Raw genomic sequence first — 5,045 nt, forward strand, 5'->3', positions numbered from 1 at the left:
AGTCAAAAGTTAAACCTTAGACCGCTGTTTTGACTTTCCCTGGATAGGGTATAAATAAGCTTTAAGTTTAATTAAAGCTAACCTCGTTACTTTCTGGGGACGGAATTAATTTTACAATCTGTGTAAATTCCTTAACTACTATTCCCCAATTTTTCCTGATAATTCAAGGCTGTCTCATACCTTAAATAATTCAATTTAAGATACTATCTTAAATTGCTCAAAACCCTAGAATGACTTGAGGGTATTTTCATCATTTCTAGCCTTATATGGACTCTGGGATCCTATTCCCATTTTTCTAGAATTTTTCTGAAACATTTGGGCCATTTTCGATAACTTTGAACATTGGTCGAATAGAACTTTTATTATTTACAATTAGGTCCCTACTTGGCCTAGGAATCTTTTCTTTGCAATTTAGTCCCTAAGAATCCCTTTGTCCCTCCAAGGAGTCACTAGGACCTCTGCTAAAAAAAGTCTGGTAGCCTACCCATTTTAGTCTAATTTCAGTACTTCTAGATCTAAAATTCAGGATGTGATACTTAAAGCAAGCCTATACTTTGGATACATTAGCATAGGATAACATTATAGGATTTTGATCCTATTGTGTTGGCCCTCGGGATCGAAGTAATAATTAACAAGGACAATCGGGGGTATTCGTATTTCATAGTCAGAGGTGAAATTCTTGGATTTATGAAAGACGAACAACTGTGAAAGCGTTTGCCAAGGATGTTTTCATTAATCAAGAACAAAAGCTGAGGGCTCAAAGACGATCAGATACTATCCTAGTCTCAACCATAAATGATGTCGACTAGGGATCAGCGGATGTTGCTTATAGGACTCTGCTGGCACCTTATGAGAAATCAAAGTTTTTGGGTTCCAGAGGGACTATAGTCGTAAGGCTGAAACTTTAGTGAATTGACGAAAGGGCACTACCAGGAGTGGAGCCTGCGGCTTAATTTGACTTACCACAGGGAAACTTACCAAGTCCAGACATAGTAAGGATTGACAGACTAAGAGATCTTTCTTGATTCTATAGGTGGTAGTGCATGGCCATTCTTAGTTGGTGAAGCGATTTGTCTGGTTAATTCTGTTAATGAACGAGACCTTAGCCTACTAACTAGTTATGCAAAGGCAACCCTCTGTGACTAGCTTCTTAGAGGGACTATGGTCGTTCAGGCCAAGGAAGTTTGAGGCAATAACAGGTTTGTGATGCCCTTAGATGTTCTGGGCCACACATGCGCTACACTGATATATTCAATGAGTCTATAGCCTTGGCTAACAGGCTCGGGTAATCTTTGAAATTTCATCATGATGGGGATAGATCATTGTAATTATTGATCTTCAATGAGGAATTCTAGCTCCCATTGACTACGTCCCTACCCTTTGTACACATTGCCTGTTGCTCCTACTGATTGAATGGTCTGGTGAAGTGTTCAGATATTGGCGACATAGGCGGTTCGATACTGGCGACGTTATGAGAAGTCCACTTAACCTTATCATTTAGAGAAAGGTGAAGTTGTAACAAGGTTTCCATAGGTGAACCTGCAGAAGGATCATTATCGATGCCAAAGCAAAAGCACGACCCGTGAACCAGTTGATAAAAGTCTTGAGCGAGGGTAGAAGGATGAAGGTGTCACGGCACCTGAAGTCTCTACTTGTGCACGCTGGGGGCAGGTCCTATGTGTCGGCGTAAGACCTAGCCCTGGCTCTAACAACCAAAACCCCCGCTCCACAGGCATCAAGGAACTGCAACCAAGCAAAGCGCGCTGTTGGTCGCCCTTGCATCGATGTCGGCCAGCGTTGCGTATCATGCTATTTGCATCTAAAATGACTCTCTGTAATGGATATCTCAGCTCTCATATCGATGAAGAATGTAGCAAAATGTGATACTTGGTGTGAATTGCAAAATCCCTTGAACCATTGCGTCTTTGAACGTAAGTTGTACCTAAAGCCACTAGGCCTAGGGCACGTCTGCCAGGGTATCAAGCAAAGTCGCTAGCGCCCCTATCACGAGCACAATGGATGATGGCCTCCTAAGAGCCTTGACTCATGGCCAGCCGAATAAAAGGCTCGAAGTGACGGCGACCACTATCCATGGTGGATGAGTGAATGAGATGTGCTTGAGAGACCGAACATTCGCTCGTCGTCTTACAAAAAAAGGGTCTCACGATGAGAGCTCCCTTGACAGGGGGAAAAGCCCAGGATATGTACGTGACCCCAGGTCAGGCAGGGTTACTCGCTGAGTTTAACCATATCAATAAGCAGAGAAAAAGAAACGAACAAGGATTCCCTTAGTAATAGAGAGCGAACTAAGAATAGCCTGCCATGAGAATTGGTCGCCCTCGGCTTCCAAATTGTAGTCTGGGGAAGCATCCTTACCTGCAGACCAGGCCCAAGTCCCCTGAAAGGGGGCTCTAGAGAGGGTGAGAGCCCCGTCATGCCTGGACCTTGTTGCACCACAAGACGCTATCGGTGAATCAGGTTATTTAGGAATGTAGCCCCAATCGAGTGGTAAATTCCGTCCAAGGCTAAATACTGGTGAGAGACAGATAGCGAACAAGTACTGCGAGGTAAAGATGAAAAGGACTTTAAAAAGAGAGTCAAAAAGTGCTTGAAATTCTTAGGAGGAAAGCAGATGGGGGCTAGCGATGTGTCCCAGTTAGATAGGGGCTAGCGATGTGTCCCAGTCAGATGGGGAACAATATCTGTTGGTCCGCCGATCGACTCGGGATGTTGGACTAATATGGATTGTAGCAGCGGCCTAAGCCCAGCCCGTGGGAATGCTCGTGGATATATCATTGGTTTGATTATGGATGGCAACATGTGCCATCATGACATGCCCTAGCACCTGCGCGCTATTGGTGTTGGCCTGTGAGCTCCCTATTCATCCCATCTTGAAACACGGCCCAAGGAGTTTGACATGTGTGTGAGTTAATAGGTGAGTAAACCCGTAAGGTGCAAGGAACCTAATTAGTGGGATCCCCTCATGGGTTACACTACCGACCGACCTTGATCTTCTATGAAGGGTTCGAGTGAGAATATAACTGTCAGGATCTGAAAGATGGTGAATTATGCCTGAGCGTGGCGAAGCTAGAGGAAATTCTGGTAGAGGCCCACAGTGATGGAACAATGTAGGCAAGGCAAGTCAACAAAATAAATTAGTAACCTTGAGAAAAGGATTGGCTCTGAGGGCTGGGCACGGGGTCCCATTACTGAACCCGTCGGCTGTCAGTGGACTGCTCGAATTGCTCCAGTTGTAAGGGTAGTTTGCAGTGTACCAGTCAAGGGATGGACTAGGAACGAGTCCTTTAGAGTCCTTTCCCTGGGTATCAAATAGTTGACTTAGAACTGGTATGGGCAAGGGGAATCTGACTGTTTAATTAAAACAATGCATTGTGATGGTCCCTATAGATGTTGACTTAATGTGATTTATGCCTAGTGCTCTGAATGTCAAAGTGAAGAAATTCAACCACGCGTGGGTAAACAGCTAGAGTAACTATGACTCTCTTAAGATAGCCAAATGTCTCGTCATCTAATTAGTGATGTGCATGAATGGATTAATGAGATTCCTACTATCCCTGTCTACTATCTAGCGAAACCACAACTAAGGTGAAGGATTTTGAGTGTACCTGAAGTGTAAGATAATCTTAGATTCAGATAGCCACGTGCGGAAGTCCGTTCACAATAATGGAGTTAGACTTTATACTCACAGCAAATACACCGGAGGGAGAGGAAGAACAGAGGACGAAGGAGAGAGTTTGAAGAACAAAAATCGGGTTCACTTATTCTAATCCCTTTTCAGTTGTTTAGTTTATTAACTGCACATTTTTTGAAATAAAAACTGCCTCCTTCGTCCAACCGTTCCCTCCTTTTTGCAAATTATATAAAAAGGTAAAAATTGCAGTCAGAGACCCATATGTTTTGTTATTACATCAGAACCCCAAAGCTTAATGAATTTGGTTCCAATTTTCTTACATCTCCTACTCACACTTGGTGGATTAGATGTCACGGGTCTAGTCTCTTTGTCTCCCCATAATTTCATATTCAGTGCTTTGCCGTGAATGCACGGGCATGACGTCTTTGCTCGAGTCCTTGTACTAGAAATCCTTTTATAGGATCAACACAGGTCACCCTCTCTTTCGTGCAGCTTGAATTTTAAAATTATGCCTCAGATGTCCTAGATTTACTTATATACACCTTTTCACGGTAAATCTAATCCCTCTCGAGTCAATGGTTGACTCAAATTACCTGTCTCGTATGCCTAGTGTGCACACTTATGACCACAAAATGTCATAAGGGACATGTCACAGACACTAGCATAGGTGTGTATATCACAGTCAATCTTCCTTTCACCCAAATATCATTTTGAGATGAATCAGTCACTTTCTTAGCATACTACCTTAGATCGCATCAATCATGACCATAGGACATATGCCAAAGTAGCAGTCACTGAAACATATCTTCGTGATATTGTCAAAGTCAAAGGACACCAACAGGAGGATAATTCCTCCCTGGGACTCACACAGTAATGAAGCAGGGATCTTTCACTTGCTTCCCTTTTGCGGTTCTCCAAGCACATGTGGTATGAAACACATGCTACGGTGTTACTCTTTTACTATAAGAGCGTATGTCATTTTGGACTTATCATTAACTCCATACAGACTTAAGTCTAGACACATTTAGTATCTAAACCCAAATTCTTCAACTCTGCTCATTGTTATGATGTCGATGTTGAAGAGTTTGTTATCTGGCTACAGGTATTATGGAAGTAGGATTCCAAACTTCAATCCAACTTTATCAACATGGATCTCATCTTGACTTGCTACACTTTAGGCAAGGCGACATAAAGTTTGTGTTTCTTCCCTACCATATCAGCATTCATTACTGCCTTATTGGTGAACACAAATGTCTCATCTTTGTTCACTCCACCTGAGTGTCAAAGGCGGTTGCCTGTGTGAGAGTGCCAACCTTTTTGACCTGTACGACATACTAGGCATTGTATACTTTCGGACAGACACATAAAGTGATAACAGAAAAATATAATTTCA

At 42.8% G+C, this 5,045-nt stretch overlaps 1 non-coding gene across 1 annotated transcript; it reads left to right on the forward strand.

Moving 5' to 3' along the window:
• Positions 1–1,826: 1,826 nt before the first annotated feature.
• On the forward strand, positions 1,827–1,982 carry LOC114750559 (5.8S ribosomal RNA). Its single transcript, XR_003740675.1, has one exon. It is a non-coding gene; the product is annotated as a 5.8S ribosomal RNA (ribosomal RNA).
• The last annotated feature ends 3,063 nt before the right edge of the window (positions 1,983–5,045 follow it).

This window comes from Neltuma alba, unplaced genomic scaffold, assembly GCF_004799145.2.
Source record: "Neltuma alba isolate B1F8T4 unplaced genomic scaffold, ASM479914v2 tig00006528_pilon, whole genome shotgun sequence".
Lineage (NCBI taxonomy): Eukaryota > Viridiplantae > Streptophyta > Magnoliopsida > Fabales > Fabaceae > Neltuma > Neltuma alba.